General features: G+C 40.8%; 1 non-coding gene across 1 annotated transcript; it reads right to left on the minus strand.

Moving 5' to 3' along the window:
- Positions 1-7,048: 7,048 nt before the first annotated feature.
- Positions 7,049-7,122, minus strand: Trnat-ugu (transfer RNA threonine (anticodon UGU)). Its single transcript has one exon. It is a non-coding gene; the product is annotated as a tRNA-Thr (tRNA).
- Between the last annotated feature and the right edge of the window lie 4,030 nt (positions 7,123-11,152).

Raw genomic sequence — 11,152 nt, forward strand, 5'->3', positions numbered from 1 at the left:
CATCAAATTGTTTTCCACAAGCCACGAACTTATTTCATGAACTACATTATTTGATACTGTTTCAATATTACACACAAGATCCTTCACTGCCAAACTGGTGTCATCGGCAAACAGAAATATTTTTGAATCACCTGTAATACTAGAAGGCATATCATCTATATAAATAAGAAACAGCAGTGGCCCCAGCACCGACCATTGGGGAATGCCCCACTTAACAGAGCCCCATTGCGACTGAATATCGTTACCACTCTCAATATTGCAGAGAATTACCTTCTGCTTTCTGTTCTTAAAGTAAGAGGAAAACCTATTCTATGCTACTCCCCTTACTCCATAACGGTCCAACTTCTGCAGTAATATTTTGTGGTCAACACAGTCAAAAGCTTTCGTTAAATCAAAGAAAACACCTAGCGTTCGCAACCTTTTATTTAATCCGTCCAAAACCTCACAGAGAAAAGAGAATATAGCATTTTCAGTTGTTAAATCATTTCTAAAACCAAACTGTACATTTGACAGCAAATTATGTGAATTTAAATGCTCCAGTAACCTTGTATATACAACCTTCTCGATAACTGTAGCAAACACCGATGGCATGGAAATAGCTCTAAAGTTGTCAACATTATCCCTGTCTCCCTTTTTATAAAGTGGCTTCACTACCGAGTACTTTAATCGGTCAGGAAACCGAACACTACTAAAGGAAAAGTTACAGATATGGTTAAGTATTGGGCTAACATACACAGAACAATACTTCAGTATTCTGCTAGATACCCCGTCATATCCATGGGAGTTCTTGGTCTTTAGTGATTTAATTATTAACTCAATCTCCCTCTTGTCAGTATCATGGAGGAGCATTTCAGGTAACAGTCTCGGAACACTTTTTTCTAAGACCGCTATATGATTCCCTGTTGGGGCTAGGTTTCTGTTTAGTTCACCTGCTATATTCAGAAAGTGATTATTAAATACTGTACATATATGCGACTTATCAGTAACACGAACATTCACACTACGCACTGATTCTATATCCTTGACCTGTCTCTGCAGACCAGCCACTTCCTTTACGACTGACCATATGGTTTTAATTTTATCCTGAGACTTAGCTATTCTATCTGCATACCACTTACTTTTTGCCCGCCTAATAACATTTTTAAGCACCTTACATTACTGTTTGTAATGGGCTGCTGCATTTAGATTTTGACTGTTTCTAACGTTTTGATATAATTGCCACTTTGTTCTATAAGATATTCTTATCCCTATAGACAACCACCCAGGCTGCCTGTTTGTGCTAGTACCCTGTTTTGAACGTTCTACGGGAAAGCAACTTTCAAAGAGAACGAGAAAAGTCTCGAGAAAAGCACTATATTCATCGTCTACTGTCTCAGTGCTATAAACATCTTGCCACTCTTGTTCCTTGATAAGGTTTACAAAGGTCTCTGCAGCAACTGGATCAGCTTTCCTACACAGTTGATAACTATATTTAACATGTGTTGCAGCACAAAAATCTTTTAGAGTTATAATTTGTGCATCATGACCTGAAAGGCCATTCACCTTTTTGCTAACAGAATGCCCTTCTAGTGATGAGGAATGAACAAAAATGTTGTCTATGGTTGTTCTACTGTTCCCTTGCACTCTCGTTGGAAAGAACAAGGTTTGCATAAGATTATATGAATTAAGGAGGTCTACCGGCATCCGTTTCCTTGCAGAATCACTTATACAATTAATATTGAAGTCACCACATATAACAAACTTTTTGTATTTCCTATAAAGTGAACCTCCTCTAACTTTAGCAAAATGTTGTGAAATCGGCGTCTGAGGATCTATAAATAACAACAATTAGAAGTTTAGCTCCATTAAATTTAACCACACCTACACAACATTCAAACACCTTTTCAGTGAAGTACTTTGAAACATCAATTGACTCTAATGGGATGCCGTTTTCCACATACATGGCTACTCCCCCACACCGCAAACAGCTCCTAGAAAAGCTGCCAGCCAACCTGTATCCTGGTAAAGGAAGCCTCTGAATTATCTCCTTATTTAAGAAGTGTTCAGATATACCAATAATTTCTGAGTCGACATCTATAAGCAGTTCACTAACTTTATCTCTAATCCTTGTACATTTTGATGAAATATACTAATTCCCTCATTACTCGGATGCCTAAGCTTTGTCAAAAGTGGTTATTTTGTTAGAGAGAATCCCTTAAGCAGGAATACCTATCAGCTGACTTCCATCTAAAAAAAGGTGCAGCTCTAACAACCACTATTGCAGGAATTTTCCCATGAGTGCTCCCACCTCCCCCACCTATGCTGTCACTTTAATTTTCCTGTAGGCAGTATCTATCTTACCCCTAGTGATATGCGCCTCTACATCCTTACATTTGTCCTCTAGCCATCCATGCTTAGCCATTTGCACTTCCTGTCGATCTCATTTTGGAGACGTTTGTATTCCTTTTTGCCTGCTTCATTTACTGCATTTTTGTAATTTCTCCTTTCATCAATTAAATTCAATATATCTTCTGTTATCCAAGGATTTCTACTAGCCCTCGTCCTTTTACCTACTTCATCCTCTGCTCCCTTCACTATTTCATGCCTCAAAGCTACCCATTCTTCTTCTACTGTATTACTTTCCCCCATTCCTGTCAATCGTTCCCTAATGCTCTTCCTGAAACACTCTACAACTTCTGATTCTGTCAGTTCAACCAGGTCCCATCTCCTTAAATTCCCACCTTTTTCCAGTTTCTTCAGTTTTAATCTACAGTTCATAACCAATAGATTGTGGTCAGAGTCCACATTTTCCCCTGGAAATGTCTTACAATTTAATACCTGGTTCCTAAATCTGTCTTACCATTATATAATCTATCTAAAATCTTGCAGTATCTCCAGGTCTCTTCCACGTTTACAACCTTCTTTCATGATTCTTGGACCAAGTGTTAGCTATGATTAAGTTATGCTCTGGACAAAAACCTACCAGGCGGCTTTCTCTCATTTCTTACCCCCATTCCATATTGACCTACTACGCTTCCTTTTCTTCCTTTTTCTACTATCGAATTCCAGTCACCCATTACTATTAAATTTTCATCTCCTTTCACTATCTGAATAATTTCTTTTATCTTATCACACATTTCATCAATTTCTTCGTCATCTGCGGACTACTTGTACTACTGTGGTGGGCTTGGGCTTCGTGTCTATCTTGGCCACAATAACGCGTTCACTATGCTGTTTGTAGTAGCTAACCCGCAATCCTATTTTTCTTATTCATCATTAGACATACTCATGCGTTAGCTTCATATTAGACTTCCTAATACTTATATCTATACTCGATGCTAACAATGACGCCGGTGGATAGACTACCATGAAATAACTGACCGTCGAGAAAGTCACGAATATAACCGACAAGTTAATGGGCCCTTCGCAGGAAAAGGTTTTTCGCCGCAAAAAGCGGAAAACTGGAATCCAGCAAATGAGTAAAAAATATATATTCACTGACAATAAATTAGTATACGTGCACAACGTACACCACAGTAGTCTGGGATTTCTCTATTACGTAATAGTTTTTGTCTTTGTATCTTGCAGCTTTAGTTATTTTTAATTAAAAGAGATTTTAAACGGACCGAAAGAACATTTTGGACTACGCTACAGATCGTTCTGTTAGCACAGTCTTGACTTCGTAATCACTTTCTTTGACTTCGGCAACTCTCAACCAAAATCTCCAACCTAACCGAGACAATGCGCTACGATACAGCCGAGATCATGACAAGAGAATGGGCTACATTACACTTCAAGTAATGTTATATACATAAGGATCTCCATGACCTGTGTACGTCTAATATGAAAAATCTCCGAACCACTCTCCTCAAATAGATCGCAATCATCACTTGACCTTTAACTGTTACTATTTCAGAATTAAAAACCGAATTCAGAGAAAACTTGGCTACCAGTCACAAAACTAGAAAAATAAAAATAATAAAAGTGAGAACGTGAAACAGGTTAGCAATAACCATAAACAGGAGATTCTACAGGAAATAAAAGTGAGAAAGGAAATTATTAATATTATCGACCGTTTAGGAACTGTAGGCTACGAAAGGGATGGAACCACATATCGAATAATTGGTGGAAGAGTTAGTGTGTTTTAAGATTAAATCCAAACAAGAATTAGAGAAAAATATATCGAAGCTAGGCCTATATTATGAAAAATTGCTAACTCTCGGGACAAATTGTGTCCTCTATTAGATGAAGAGTTTGTGCCCCTAGTACGGATAAAACAGTATCTGCAGCATCAACAGCAACTTCGGACATGTGTTTCATATTTCATCCAAGCCTGCAGGCTATAAATACTTAAACAAAATACCACTATAGGGAAATTACCTACGAAGAAGTTCTTGGTAAAGAAACACAGGACACAAATATGTGTGTAGGCTTAATATGCACTACAACTGTGTTTAAAAATCGCTATACTAGCTTTGGACTAACGACGAGCGAATATCAATATAACCTGTACAGCCTGTACGCTTTCCAAAGCTGTTATCCATGAAAAAGCTAAACGGCGTATCGTGAACAAAATACAATTTAACACCGAAACAATGAAATTAGCTGACAATGGGCACTGACATTAGTCAATGGGCACTGTTGAAAATTTGTGCCAGACCAGGATTAGCACCCGAGTCCCCTGGTTACTAGGGAGAGGCAATGATCACTGTGTCCGAATTACGCAGTGGGCAACCTAATTGCACCAACTGCCCGAGCATGCCGTTCATCAGATCCAAATTCTCAATTTCTCCATAGACTGCTAATGCTGTGCTCCTTGAACATTATCTTCCTCGCCTTAATTATACAGTATATGGCAAAAAAAATTTAAAAAAAACGGACACCGAATAAATACAAACTTGGCCTTACGAACATTGCAGACACACGTCGCACTTCAAAGAATTGACCGTTGCATTATTTACTATAGACCACGAAGCAAGTAACGTAAAAAAAAGCTCTGCGTCTATTGAGATCATGATTCAGAGTTAAAAAAACTAATAAGTCGCCTACATATTACAGTTGCTGCCGAAAGAGGAGAACCTCTATTTTCCCACAAACGGAAATATAGTTAAAATTACGCTTCTATTTCGGCTAGTTTCGGCGCTTACTAAAAATTATACTGAAAGTTACATAGTGGACTCTCCCCTCCCCCCACCAGAAACGTAGTTTTCGTGGCTGTTGTGCGACTTTTGTACACAGCTAGAGAAAATGTGATAAATATGGCGCGGACGGAAACACTAGGCTACGCTACAGGGCAATCTGCTCGCACAACGTTTACTCGGCATTCATAATCGTTGGCATAAACAACTCTCAATCAAATTACCTCCTTACAACCTAACTTAGATCTCGGGCTACACTACCCATCGGCCTGTCATCACAACCAAAATTTCATTCAGGAGGGGGGATTTCCTGTATCTCTCTCTAGGCAAAACTGTCAGTTATTGTAGATTGATTGTCAGTCTCAACTACAAGATTTACTAATGATAAACACTTTCGAGACGGCTCATAATTTTAGAATAGTTCTCTTCGTCTTACTTGGCATAAATTGTTCGCTGGCGTCCCTACAGCTAGCTCCCTCAGTGTCTGCTTCTGCCATCGCACCACGCCTGTCTGTTGTTGTCTTAGCAGACCGAACGCACCACACATCCGACACCTTCGGAACCACTCAATGGCCAGTTAGCAACTGAGCCAAGCACTGTTTACAGCGTGAAAGGAAAACTATGCAAAGATGTACACTCAAATGGCACGACTGAGTAGCGCGCACACACACACACACACACACACACACAGTAATATCTGTGGAATGTCCATCGACGCGCGTGGAACGAAATTCTTCTCGCGACCGTACAACGTCTCCGAAAAAAATCTCGTGACTATATTCCGCCATTACGGCCAGGTTCTCATTCAAATCAGCAAAAAATGGTACATTTGGAAATTTTTTTGAGACAATGAAAATACATTCGAAGAATCTGTTTGGGAATTACGAGTGATCATACTATGAGCTTTATTTTAGATTTTCAGTAAAAAAAAATGGCGCCCGCAATTATGATTTGATCAAGGGTCTGCGAGTCTGAAGTACGCAGAGTGCGTGCAGTGTGGCCCCTCAGATGTTACCTGAAATCAAAAATGGATAACATCAGTTGATACTACATTATTTCTCTGAAATTAAAAATGGATAACATCAGTCGATATTACATAAAATTTATGGGAGCGCATACCTAACCGCAATGAAACAACCTTAAATTTAACGATACAGTGCTAATTCGAACTTTGAGTTCGATTTTTGGGGGTTTGTTTCACTCCTTATGCCCACACAAAAATTAGTTAATATTAACAAATGTCATATTATAGCTATAAGCTCCTAAGGAAAATGTTTACTTTTCGGGGTCCGAGGTAGAAGTTAAGAGGTTGAATCACTTTTAGTTTATGCTGCATGCCGTTCTGAGAAAAAAACGTTTCTCGAAAAAAAACGTGTTCAAAGTTTAGGGAAAACTTTTAGTTATATTATTACTTCGATTTGCATGAACTGAGTGTTACATATATATTTTTAATGTCGCTGAACAGGAAGCTGAAGTCAGATTTTCAATATTCAAAACGGCTAATCCAATACGGAGGGCACAGGATTACGTTTTGACCAATTTTTACCAAAAATTCATTTTCGTTCTTTACGTTTAGTCTGCAATTCAAGGAGTGCTTATGAGCCCTACCTCTAGCTCGAATTGTTCCTACATAGCAATTCCCTGTTCTTCTTGGCAGGAAAGGCCGATCTATGTAACTTGGATATGCAGCACTCGTTATTCGTCAGTATTTTCGACGAGTATGTTTGCATGCATTCCGCAGTATGAATCGTTTTGAGCACGTGCGACACGGGACGAGTTTTCATCTACATCTACATGGATACTCCGCAAATCACATTTAAGTGTCTGGCAGAAGGTTCATAGAATTACCTTCAGAATTGATAATTAATTGAAACCCTCAGATGCCGACAGGTTTTGTTGATACAACCTCGATGGGGACAGCTGAAAATGTGTGCCCCGACCGGGACTCGAACCCGGGATCTCCTGCTTACATGGCAGACGCTCTATCCATCTGAGCCACCGAGGACACAGATGAATAGCGCGACTGCAGGGACTTAACCCTTGCACGTTTCCCGTGAGACCCACATTCCCAACTGTCCACAATCTACATACGTAATGTACGTAATAGGTATTTGCCCATCCACTCATTACTCGGGCACACTAAGGTGACGATTCCCGTAAGAGTTCGGGCAATCTTTGCGCATTCGCACAGACGAAGGTCAATGGCTGGGTAGCCTTTAACTACATATATGAAGATAGTAACTGTTCTCGAAGGAACAGATACCACTGATTACCATGCAGCTTCTCTAGAATCAATGATAATTAATTGAAACCCTCAGCTGCCGACAGGTGTTGATATACCTCGATGGGGACAGCTGAAAATGTGTACCCCGAGGTACATCAACACCTGTCGGCAGCTGAGCGTTTCAATTAATTATCATTTATTCTAGAGAAGCTGCACGGTCATCAGCGGTACCTGTTCTTTCGAGAACGGTTACTATCTTCATATATCTTCACAATTCTCTATTGTTCCAATCTCGTATAGCGCGCGGAAAGACCGAACACCTATATCTTTCCGTACGAGCTTTGATTTCCTTTATTTTATCGAGGTGATCGTTTCTTCCTATGTAGGTCGGTGTCAACAAAATATTTTCGCATTCGGAGGAGAAAGTTGGTGATTGGAATTTCGTCGCAACGAAAAACGCCTTTGTTTTAATGATACCCATCCCAAATCCTCTTTCATTTCAGTGACAGTATCTCTCATATTTCGCGATATAACGTGCTGCCCTTCTTTGAACTCCGACAGTCCTATCTGGTAAGGATCCCACATCGCGCAACAATATTCTAAAAGCGGACGGACAAGCGTAGTGTAGACCTTCTTCCTGAGGAAGCGTTTCCGACTCAAAGAGTGTCCCATGGCAACCGTCCGTCTGTGGTAAGCTCCTGTAGGACCAAACTGCTGAGGTCATCAGTCCCTAGCCGGCCGGTGTGACCGTGCGGTTCTAGGCGCTTCAGTCTGGAACCGTGTGACCGCTACGGTCGCAGGTTCGAATGCTGCCTCAGGTATGGATGTGTGTGGTGTACTTAGGTTAGTTAGGTTTAAGTAGTTCTAAGTTCTAGGGGACTGATGACCTCAGAAGTTAAGTCCCATAGTGCTCAGAGCCATTTGAATTCTGAGTGGTGTCTGTTTGTTCTATATCGTTTCTCCCTACCACTTTCGCGCAACGACGCTCTGAGCGTGTTTTTTAGGGAATTGACTAGTTTGAACCTGGGACCTGTTGCTGGTAAGGAGACGCCAGACCACACATGACATGTAGAATTCAGAAGAGTTCAGTGAGACTAGCGTCCGCCCCAGTAGCTGAGTGGTCAGCGTGACGGATTGCCGTCCTCTGGGCCCGGGTTCGATTCCCGGCTGGGTCGGAGATTTTCTCCGCTCAGGGACTGGGTGTTGTGTTGTGTTCATCATCATTTCATCCCCATCCGGCGTGCAGGTCGCCCAATGTGGCGCCGAATGTAATAAGACCTGCGATATGGCGGCCGGACCTGCCCCGCAAGGGGCCTCCCGGCCAATGACGCCAACCGCTCATCATCATCAGTGAGACTAGCGATGATATAACCAAATACTTAATGATTTCAGCGTCAGCTCCACTGCACTCCCTGTAAAAGAATCTTAATACTAACTAAATTTAGTGGAAGGGGTTCAAGGCTTTCCTATTTTTAGTTAGCTGGTAAAATAACGTCGAAAAAGCAGTTAAGTTTACCATTGGAAATTTTATTCTAATCACAAAACATTGTTTATAAATTGCACTATTGATAAAACGAGATGTTTTAATACAGGATGGTAAAAACCAACAAAAATGTGAACGAATATTCCCTGAATGGGTTTCCAAGTTCTACAATGGATTGAAGGATGACCTATGGCATATCACATCTATAATGTAGGTTTAAATTAAGTTTCACAAGAGAGAATACTATCAAAATGGTCTACAGTGATCCTCAATTATCTTTAATTACTTATCTAACTTGTCGTAAATTACAGTGGCTGATGTGGCTTCTCAATAACAATATAACAGAAAAATCATCGCGTTTCAGATTTTTACTTCAAGTGGCAAATGTGAACACCATGAGCTTTAATTGACGATCGACACTAGTATTACGCAAAAAAGGGATGTAACAGATGAGACTTCTGCAGTTCTGAGAGAAGCTTTATGCGCTGTTATGCGGCATCGCGTGCGTTCATTACCTTGTCGGTGTTCGTCAGGGGGCGGCGGACAGCACAGCTCCGCTCACCTCGCCGTCTCGGAAGTAACTCTCCCTAACTTCTCCTTACTACAATTTACCGAAGTTGGTTTAAAAAAAAAACTATCTGGCTGTGTTTTCATCTTACCAATCAGGGTCTCAATGTTAACCTTAAGCTCCGCCTACAAAAATTCTGTCTATCCAATGAGAAACATTATACTTCTCGTGGTGGGGCAATGTTTTTAAAGTTTGCAACGTAACAGACGCGAAAAAGTCTCACGCTAAAACTTGCAGCTGGTGTGGTCCTTTTAGCGTTATTGTAAGATCTATACTGTTCTTCTGGAGGGCTCTATCTTTTAACATGGGCTGGGCGTTGGTCCTAACGTAACAGAGGCGCGAAAAAGTCTCACGCTAAAACTTGCGGGTGGTGTGATCCTAGCAGTTAGCTGGCGACGTGGGTGTCCGTCCGTCCCTTATCGTAGGGCCTTCCAGCTTAACACGGTTCTGCTCTTGGCTTCTGTTCTCGTTTCTCCCCTCGGAACTGCGTCTGTCTCATAGTGGGAAGGTATGACATGCATTTAGGCATTCTTGTGTTAGTCTGTGATATTCCATTTGTTCACTCGTTACTCGTATTACTTTGGTTAATTTAATGTCACGATTTATTCAGAGCTATGTGACATAGTACTGGATTTGCTTATCATGTCAGGGTTTTCATGGAAGGTGTTGGATTTGCCTGACACCTCACAAGTCCCTATGCTTACACACTACTTACAGTAACGTATGCTAAGGACAACACACACACACACACACACACACACACACACACACACACACACACACACACGCACACGCACACACACACACACAAGCATGCCCGAAGGAGGACTCAAACCTCCAACGGGGGGAGCCGCGTGAACCGTGACAAGGCGTTTGAGACAGCGCGGCTACCCTGGGCGGCTCATGGCAGCCGTGACACTGCTTCAAACAATGGGCTGTAGAAACTTCTGTAACGCAAGGATTAAAAAAACCTGTCCGTTCCAAGAGTCTAGACAAGTACACCCTTAAAAAAATGCAATTACAAAGAAATTGAATTTTCGAACGTTTTCAATCAGAACCTGTCCTTAAGGAACACCGTTGATCAAATGTCACAGGGATTATGTACTCAGGTTTCACATGTGGGTTAACAGTTTCTAATCAACATACAGAAAGAGCAGGGCTTAAAACTTTGAAGTGTTAAATTTCAAGGGCCGTTCTCTTGTTTGCAAATTGTTTCACAGCGGAAATTTCTCTCGTTTTTTTTTTTTTTTTTTTTTTTTTTTTTTTTTTTTTTCTATAGGAAAAGGAAGATAGCAATGGGAGGAGGGGGGGCGAGAGGGGGGGGGGAGGAATCTTGCGTCTCCCACCTTGGAATCTTCAATACATAATTTTTATTCATTACGAGATTCTCAACCACTTGTAGAAGTGATTTCCCTTGATTCTGCAAAACTTTCCCTTTAGCCAATCGTAGCAACTATAGGATTTGGTTCTTGCTGCATGACATGTCTCGGAACTTAAACTGACCAACTCATTTGCATAAAGAGCTAGCTTATCATCCGCTTCTTTACTTACGTAGACCGTATGGTCTACAAAGAATTTTTTTTCTTTAATCGTTTTTTATGTCTTTTGTAAATTGCAACACTTTAACTTTTCACGCTAATTAACGCCATTGAAGCATGGTCTTTTACTGAATGTTCTTATGACCAAAAAGCAATGCCGATAGCTGGAGTCCAAGGTTTTTGTTAATCAAGCCGTTTGTAGTCTTGTCGTGATATCTCCAT

Source organism: Schistocerca serialis, chromosome 3, assembly GCF_023864345.2.
Source record: "Schistocerca serialis cubense isolate TAMUIC-IGC-003099 chromosome 3, iqSchSeri2.2, whole genome shotgun sequence".
Taxonomy (NCBI): domain Eukaryota; kingdom Metazoa; phylum Arthropoda; class Insecta; order Orthoptera; family Acrididae; genus Schistocerca; species Schistocerca serialis.